This window comes from Ursus americanus, chromosome 13, assembly GCF_024610735.1.
Source record: "Ursus americanus isolate L20-20 chromosome 13, mUrsAme1.1.p, whole genome shotgun sequence".
NCBI lineage: Eukaryota > Metazoa > Chordata > Mammalia > Carnivora > Ursidae > Ursus > Ursus americanus.
In genome coordinates, this window is record NC_142139.1 from 1,044,971 (window position 1) to 1,055,302 (window position 10,332).

Sequence of the window (10,332 nt, forward strand, 5' to 3'; positions counted from 1 at the left end):
TAGATTTTACAGCAGTGTTCCTGGATCAAACTTTTCATGTTGATATCTGTAATAAAGATTTTTTTTTCAAAATAAGTATCAATATTTTAGTCCAAAAAATCATGTTACTAGTCAAATACAAAGAGAACCCTAATTCAGTATTTTACAAATTATTCTTCCTTAGCATTACTTATTTTAGGTGTTTGATATTTATACATCTATATTTTAATCCCTACATGTTTATATCAACATAGAAGGCCAAATTATCTAAAATATCTAAAATTTTATAATTCTTTTCTTCTATTCCAAATTGGAGAACAAGAAGAAAAACACTCATGTATGTATAAGAATCATGCTTTATAGGCCATGTAAAGCAAACGCATATCTTGTTAGATGTCTTTTTCTTTGTCTCTAATCCGGGTTTGAATATGTTTAGCTTCATTTTCAGGAAGATTCCCACTCTTGGGAATTAGCAACATGGTCACCAGAGGTTCCAGTCATACCATCTCCCACTTTGGCAACCTTAGCAGAAAAAAATGTTTCACTCTCTGCAGTGGTTTCTGAGAGAGAGAGAGAGAGGCTGAGAGAGAATCCTGGTTCCACTAGACATGTATCTTGTAACTATCCCTGAATCACCAGTTTATTAATCAAGATGGGCCCAGGTACTCCCTCACTCACCCCCAAAGCGACCAGCGTGAAGTCAGTCTACCTGAACCACAGGGACAGAGAGGAGAGGAGGATCTCTCACGTGTTGGCAACAGAGAGTATGGATTCGAACACTTAGGAATACTGCCTGTTTCTCTCACGAGATTCTAGGCCCCACTTACTGTGCACTTCTTCCTTCTCTAGCTAAGAGATTTAAGTGCAGGCAATGATGAGAGTTTCTGTTTTTCCATGTAGTGGACAGTTATTGCATTTACCTGCCCTGCATTTATTCCCCCATCTTGTGGTTTTAACTTCACTTTTCCTCTGACACAGATCCTCCTCTGCTCTCAGTAAAGTTTAGTGATACATTTCCTAGTTCTCTGTATTCTTGAGTGGAAACCAGAAGTCCTAAATGCAGGATTTACACTTTCCTTTTCAACAAAGAGCAAACACATTAAGCTGTCGCTACCGCCCATGGTACAGTTTCTTCAAATGTGCCATCTTTGTTTTCATAACAATGTTGTTACAATCATTTAAGTGTTTTATGACATATGGTTTTATTATTTGATAAAATAAAAGCACCAAATGGGAAATGTGACCTGCTGTTCCTAAGAATAGCAAATATGACTTTTCTCATGAACGTAAAGTAATTGAGTCCAAGATATTAAGTATGCTGAAACTAGTACACCTTTGGCGTCAATCATACTCGTTGTGCCAAATCTAGTGAGATGTAGCTTCAGTGATGAGGCAGCAAATACAATTAAGGAATCTGTGCAAAATGCATGTTAAAGATGGTGGCTAAAATCTGATCTGTATTTTGAGATTTTGTGATCTTGTCCGAGTTCTCTGAAACAATATTTGTACACATTTCTGTAAAGCAATGGGGTAACTCGTGTAGACCCACAGACATAATGGTGTTGCGTGTGCCTGTGTGTGTGTTTACGCATACACATGACTAATTAATAAAAATGGATCTTTCAAGTTAACCAAATAGAGTTATCACACAATTATACAGAAATTAATTATCCTATTAGGATTCCAGTGAACATCTCGGTTTCTCTGCCTCTTCCCTCCTGCTGCTTCCTTGCCCGTTAACCCTTCGGTAAAATATCATTTGGCATACACTAATCATTTCCCTTTATTTTCTCTCTCCTTTCCTCTTGTTCTCTTCCTTCTCTTTACCCTTTTTCAGTCTTTACTTGCTACTCTACTTTCATTCATTTTTTTACTTGTCCAATATCAATTTACCTTTTTGTTTGTGATAGTCATACTCTGATTTTCCCTGGAGAACTACTCTCCTTTTATTCTCAGTAAATGTAGTTGGAAAAGATTTATCTCCCTTCAGTTCAGATCTTAAGCATAGCCTAGTTACCAAAACTTGCATATTGCATTTGCCTGAGAGTAACCAAAACTTCTCTGTTTAACACAGACTGGCTAAGTGTGGGGCACAGAGTATAAGTTCAACTGGATCTGCCTAGAATTAATTCTGGGATTTTGCTGGAGTTGTCTGAAAAGTTTTCCCTATGCAAGAATTCCTAGCAATGAAAAATAAACATTTAGAGGTGGTAGAGGCCACAAAAACAGATGAGGCCTCGGAAGAAATCTGACCAGGAGGACTATGGAGGCAGAGAGAATAAGAGAAAATAGTGTGATCCTTGCTTTAGTCTTCTCAGGACCTTTCAATTTGCTAAGATAATATATTCCTTCTTTATTATTTAAGCCATTGTGAGTAGTTACACTTTCCACTTTCTCTAAGGAGTAGATGACTACGAAATTAAAGATTATGAACAGTGTTGTTCTCAGAAACTGGAACTTCATTTAGTCTCCTTGAAAACGAGAAGGCTAATTATATTGAATCTAATCTGATTTGGCCGTTCTAACTTAGCAACTCAAAAAAAGATTGAGAAAGTTGGGAATAAGGTTATGAAGATATGCATACATTAGTTTTGTTCTATTATCTGTTATTTATTTGTCTCTCCTTTTCCTATACAACTCTGCTGTCAATTGTAATTTGTGAGCATAAAGCAAGAAGGGACACAGTTTACTTACTCTTAAAGCCTTAGGACTTCTCGTGAAAAGTCTTTTCAAACTGTAACCCATTATATAAAAAACCTATCTACCCACTAGTCTCTGAATAAATCAGTAAGTAGACTAGAAGTCATTTTTTTACTTACTTTTCTTTTTAGAAGTAAGCTGATAAGACAATCACCTAGTATCCAAGTATCAAACAATCAAAAAGGGCTATTTGGGGACACTCCAATGTCACCAAAGAGCTTCACAGCCTTACAGTTCGCAAAGTAAGACATATTAACTTCATGCCATGAATAAAATGCAAATTTATCTTCCAATTACAATTGATATTCTAGAGTTTACTATCGGTGGCAGCTGTAGGGACAATTAAAGAATTCTAATTAAAGTTAGTTGAAGCGGATGAAGCCTATACCACATTCCTCCATCTGATGCAGTTTCTAACTCTTAAAGACAGAAAAGGATCAACAGTCATTTTAAATCTAAATCAGGAGCAGGCGTATTTACCTATTACATGCCACTTCCACTAATAACATAAGGAATGCATACATAGATTATGTAATGGAGGATATAAATGTACAACATTGGCAGCATGTGTGATGATTACCGACAAGAATTAATCAGCATTCCTCATGCCATACACAATGCAGTTAGAATAGAAACAGCAAATCTGTTCAAGTCATGCCAACAAGCTTCATAAAAGGCTAAACAAGTAAAAGTATATCATCAGCCATGACTCAAATTCCATCTTTAAATTGTGTGCCAGCTTCCTTCAAATTGGCCATTTAAGAACTCGGTCTCTGACAGACTTTATAAACTGGAAAGCACTACATCTTCTCAGGTCCACAGTTTTGTTGTGGTGTGGGCGTACATTTAATAATTCAGCCTGTAAATTAACCGGTACTCGATACAACAGACAGAGTGCTGGGGATCCTTATGTGATATGTTTCTTAGTGATGAAATCAGCTGGTAAGCCTCAGAAATTCTACATCCTTGGTGACAATGGTGCCCCAGCTCCTAAGGAAAGTATAGACTGTGGTCATAATGCTGAATTATTTTCGACTCAGTTTTTTTTTATTCATGGCGTTTCGTAAGAGCCACAACATTCTCTACCAAACTGTGAAATCAAGCATTTCAGTTTTTGTTATAGTCATTGATCATTTCTTTTCTTGTTCTGGTTATATTGAGGTTCTCAGGACTTTAATGGACTGAAATAATTACCATTCAGTTCTTTCAGATTTGGAGCTACTCATTGTTTAGTCCTTAGAACTCTGGTGAAAAGGATTCAATGGAAAACTTCTGGTATGTAGAAATTTCTGTCAGATGGTAAGTTTGAAACTGAAACTCTTGTCTAAGGAGATTCTGGTGCAAAATGCTTTCTCTTGCATACAAAATATAAAGACACACTTCTCTCTTAACCACTCCTCCTGTAATTCATTCAGGCTATTAATGAAAATATGCATGAGTAACTCAGTGAAGAATCAGTGGTAAATAACAAAACTAGTAAGTATTTGAAATTTCCATTCTAATATTTCTGTACTACTTAGCCAACTTCTTTCCTTGTGAAGGAAAATTTGGGCAAATTTGAAAATCTTTCTGTCTCGTGACTAAGAGTCAACCAAACAATCTCAATTCTCAGTTTGTGGTTTTAACATCTATCCACTTTCTGTTCAAACATTTTGGTCCCTGAGATGTTAAATAAGAGACTAATTTCATCTCCTTTAATGGAATTGCTAACACAAATTTAAGAACAGAAAGATAAATTAGGTTAGACCAAGTACAGTAAAATTGTGCTTATTTTTTTATTGCACTAATTCTGGTCAGCATCTGAACTTGATGTATTTCTATTTGTGTTAAAAGTCACATGTAATTATTGCATTAGAATGTGTACAGATAAACATAACTAGTAAGTGCAAGCTTTTGTGTGCAATGGAGATGGGATAAATTGAGGGGGATGAAGGGGAAGAGGAGGAAACGGAAGAATGTACCTGCAGGATTTTCCCTTGGGTTTCCATTTCCTCTCTACCTTGGTCAGTGTGGGAGATCGGCACCAATCCAATAATGATTACAATAAAGGTGGAAGTACAACTATGATAGATGAGTCCAAGATCTCAGTCCTTGACTTTCCTGTCCCTTATCTATCCATATTTACTCCCTTGATAATCTCATCTAGGCTTATTATTTTCTTTTAAAGACTTTTTATTTATTTATTTATTTATTTATTTATTTATTTATTTATTTATTTGAGAGAGAGAGAGAGAGAGCATGCGCCCACAAGCATGGGGAGGGGCAGGGGGAGAGGGGAAGACTCAGCAAGCAGACTCCCTGCTGAGCGTGGAGCCCAAAGCAGGGCTTGATCCCAGGATCCCAGTATCGTGACCTGAGCCAAAATCAAGGGTCAGATGCTTAACCGACAGACCCACCCAGGTGCCCCCAGGGTCATTATTTTTAAATACCACCTAAAAGCCCATCCTATAATTCTACCTTGAACTCCAAGCCCATACCAGTTTTATGCTTGACATCTTTATTTGAATGTCTGAGTATCAGCTTAAACTTAATATGTCCAAGGCCAAAATTCAGTCTTCCCCATCTCAGTAAATTGCAACTTCACTTTTCCAGTTATTCACACCAAATCCCTGGCATTATTAATTTTTCTCTTACTTACATATCTAAAGCCCTACCTGTCTACAAATTCTATTTCCTATATTTCAAACTATACGCTGAATTCAACCACTTTTTACAATGTCCACTGCTAACACTCTGTTCCCACCATCTTCTTTCCCTTGGGTTATGGCAATGCCTGTCCCCCAAACTGGTTTCCCTTCCTCCATTCTGGATCTATGGTCTACTGTCAACATGATAGTCAAAGCGGTCCTTTTATAATATAAGTTGGATCACGTCTCCCTCTAATCCAATGCTCCAAAGATTTCCTTTCTCCTTCTGAGTAAAACTCAAAGTCCTTAAGCTGACTCCATACAATCTTGTCACTCTCACTTCTCTAACTGTAGTTCCTACTATTTTCTCTCTTACCCACTGCACTCAAGACACAACGGATTTCTTGCTGGCCTTGAAAGCTCCAGTCCCATTCTTGTCACAAGGTCTTTGTACTTCCCATTCCCTTTCTGGGTAGGCTGTTTCTAAGATGTTCATATGCTGTACTTACTTACTTGCCTCCTTCAGGTCTTACCTCAAATATTGCCTTCTCAGTTCAGCTTTTTCTCTGACCGTCCATTTAAAATGCCAACTCTTCCTCATCCTACCACATTTCTAATCTCATTCCCCCTCCTTAGTTGTACCCATAGTACGTATTACCATGTGACCTTGACATTTGTTTACTTCTTTGTTGTGGCCTCTTTCTTTGCACTAGAATGTAAATAAATTCTATGAACGCAGGAATTTTTGTCTTATTTGTGTATGCATATATTCTAGTTGCCTGAATGAGTGAAGAGCACATGGTAAATGTGTAATGTATATTTATTGAAAGAAATGATTCATTAATAATTCCTAGGAAAATATACAGGGTACAATAAGGACCTATAATAGGTGAATTGACATAGTCACAAAACTTAGAAAGAAATTCCTTTTTAAAAGTGAAGCTAAGTTCTGAATATCCATTATTCAGAAGACATTATCCAGGAGAATAAAGAAGGAAAGAAAATTCCAAATATTAAAAACAACGTGAACAAAATGTCCTGAGGTGGGAAGAAAAACCCATCTTGCAAGTATAAGGATTTAAGAAAAAAGTTGAAGCAGATGGAGCATAAAGAGAAAAAGGGATGGCATGAGATTACAGAGCCAGGTCACAAGAGCCTCACAGATGACATTTAGGTTTTTATTCTAAGGGCAATGAGAAATCACTGACAACAGCAGGGAATCACATAAACTCTGTGTGTGATTTACTCACTCCATGTTTCTGTGTCATATTTTGGTAACTCTCAGAATATTTCAGACTCTATTATTATTATATTTGTTATGGTGGTCGGTGTTCTTTGATGTTACTAGTGCAATTGCTCTGGGTGCCGCGACCACACGCATGCAGGACAGTGAACTTAATAGATGAGTGTTGAGTGTGTTCTGACGGCTCCGTTTACTACTCATCCCCCCTCTCTCTCCTTGGGCCTCCCTAGTCCCTGAGACACGACAATATTGAAATTAGGCCAGTCACTAACCCTTTAAATGTTCAACTGAAAGGAAGAGTCACATATCTCTCACCTTAAATCAAAAACTAAAAATGATTAAGCTTAGTGAGGAAGGTCTACCAAAAGCTGAGAAAGGCTGAAAGCCAGGACTCTTGCACCAAAGAGCCAAATAAATTAGTGAAGGTAAAGTAAATATTCTTGAAGAAAATTAAAAGTGTTTTTCCAGTGAACATATGAATGCTAAGAAAGTGAAACAGCCTTATTGCTGCTATGGAAAAAGTTCGAATGGTCTGGATAGAAGATCAAACCAGCCACAACATTCCCTTAAGACAAAACTGAATCCAGAGCAAGGCTGTCACTCTCTTCAATTCTATGAAGACTGAACGGTGTGAGGAAGCTGCAGAAGAAAAGTTGGAAGCTAGCAGAGGTTGGTTCATGGGATTTAAGGAAAGAAGCCGTCTCCATAACATCAAAATGCAAAGTAAAGCAGCAAGTTATCCAGAAGTTCTAGCTAAGATCATTAAAGAAGGTGGCTACACTAAACAACAGATTTTCAACTTAGATAAAACAGTCTTCTGTTGGAAGAAGATGCCATCTAGGACTTCATTTACCATCCCCCAAATCCTTGGGGCCTTAAAAATTATGCTAAATCTACTCCATCTGTGTTCTATAAATGGAACAATAAAGCCTGGATGAAAGCAAATCTGTTTACAACATTATTTTAAGCCCACTCTTACTCAGGAAAAAAAAAGTTTCCTTCAAATATTACTGCTCTGTGACAATATACCGTGTCACCCAAGACTTCTGATGGAGATGTACAACGAGATTCATGTTGTTTTCATGCCTGTTAACACAACATGCATCCTACAGCCCAGGGATCAAGGAGTAATTTCAACTTTCAAGTCTTTTTATTGAAGAAATATAGTTAGTAAGGGTGTAGCTGCCATAGATATGGAACTGGGCAAAGCAAATTGAAAACCTTCCAGAAAGTATTCACCATTCTAGATGCCAGTAAGAACAGTTGTGGTTTATGGGAAGAAGTTAACTATTAACATAAGCAGGAATTTGGAAGAAGTTGATTCTAACCCGAATAGATGACTTTGAGGGTTTCAAAACTTCAGCAGAGGAAGTAACTGCAGATGTGGTGAAAAACAGCAAGAGAACTAGAGTTAGAAGTAGAGACTGAAGATGGGACTACATTGCTGCAATCTCATGATAAAAATGGATGAAGAGTTGCTTCTTATGGATGAACAAAGAAAGTGGTCTCTTGAGATGGAACCTATTCCTGATGAAGATGCCGTGAAGACTATTGAAATGACAACAAAGGATTTAGAATAGTACATAAACCTTGCTGATAAAGCAGCAGCAGGATTTCAGAGAACTGTCTCCAATTTTGAGAAAAGTCTACTGTAGGTAAAATGTTTCAAACACCGTTTGCTACAGAGAAATCGTTCATGAAAGGGAATCAATCAATTCAGCAAACTTCATTGTTGTCTTATTTTAAGAAATTGCCAGAGCTACCCTGACCTTTGGCAACCACCACCCTGATCAATCAGCAGCCATCAATACTGAGGCAAGACCCTCCACCAGCAAAATGATTACAACTCGTTGAAGGCTTAGATGATGGTTAGCATGTTTTAGTAACAGAGTAGTTTTTAATTAAGGAATGAACATTGTTTTTGGTTTTTGGTTTTGACATAATGCTATCCCACACTTAATAGACCACAGCAGTCTAAACATCTTTTAAATGCACCAGAAACCAAATTTGTTTGGCTTGCTTTATTGCAATATTTGCTTTATGGTGGTCTCGAACTAAACCCACAATATCTTCAAGGTATTCCTGCCATCCCCATGAGAAATGACAGCAACTTGGACTAGGGTGGTAGTATCTCTCAGGTCGTTTGAACTTTGTCTTTTTCCTTCCTGCAGTTCCAATCTCTTTGGCTCACTCCTGTACCATCAGGTTTTACACCCCAGGAGTGTTCAAGCCTTGCCCTCTTCTTTCAACTGGGAAGAATGTGAAATTCAAGAGCTTCACTCTATCTCTTCTTGCCACTCCTCCACACGATGCCTGGTCCATTCACATTTTCCACTGTTTTTATTTATTTGTGTATTTATTTCAACCATTTGATTGAGTTCCATGGTGATGGTAAATGTGTCAGGAATCATGTTTTATTCATCCTGATATTCCCAGTAGCTGGCACATTGAAGATACACAATAATACTTGTTGAATAAATGAGGAATTAAATCAATTGCTGGTTTGTCAACACAAAAAAATATTCCCAATGTTCTTCTTACTGCTGCTCTGTAGACATCATGAATTTTGGGGTGGATAAAGGCATTTCCATATGGTCAAAATATATAAGCTATGGATTAAGTCATCTATTAGCCATTGGATGTGCACTTGACACTCAGATATACATACATAAGAGTAACTGAAGAGTATATAAATATACCTACAATGTTAAAATTATATAAAGATAAATAACTCATTTGGGGAACAAATTGTACACATAATTTTCAATACAGTCCCTTAAATGACTGAAAGGATATAGAGAACCAAAGGAAGAGCATCTAAAAAGCCCAAAAGAGTCCATATAGTTTCCCCAAATTTTCCGATCCCCAGACAATAGGTTAAGCATTATAAGATGCTCAGTCATCAAATTCAATTGCAATGGCACAACAGTGACCACATCTTAGCCATGAAAAATGTTTAATAACCTATACTGATCCTTAGCTATTGTGGGGCATGACTTAAACTCTGCTGACTAAACACACACACACACACACACACAGACTGATCTAGCTTCACCCATACACATATTAATTCAATATTAATAAATAAAATTAAATATAAATATTTATCAATAAAGTCATAAATAAAATCATAAGGCAATTCATGCAAAAATAAGGAAAGTTCTTGAAGGATACAATGAATATGAATTTTCAGCTACGTATGTTTTATGATGGTGTCAAAAGTAAAACTGTACCATTTAACTGTATGGTTTTCTACCTTCCCTTCCACTTTGTACAGTTTTCCTGAAACCATATAATTTTAGATAGAAGATCACTTTTTGGAAAAGTCATAAGCAGAAGATCGTAACTCAAATCAGGCAATCAGATTCTCCTACCATATAACTACTGAAGAAGTCATGTAATTCAGTCCTCTATTAAAAATGCTTTACATGCAGGATTTATACAGGATTAAGAGTAGCTTTTAAAAGTACTGTTCTTGGAAAGAGGTCTGTACACTGCTTCCACTTTGTGAAATTATAACACTTGTTAACCAGAATGATTTTTCTCATAAGTAACATACTATAAACAAAACATTGACTCAGACTAAAAAGATAGTTTGGTTAACATTTAATTATATATATATATATATATATATATATATATATATATATATATATATATCTTAAAAATAAGAAATATTACCTTAAAAATTGGCCCCCAAACTGAATTGCAAAGGGCACAAGACAGATCTTAAGCCAAGATGTTAGAAGAAAGATTAGAAATAAAATTTCTAAATAAGAATAA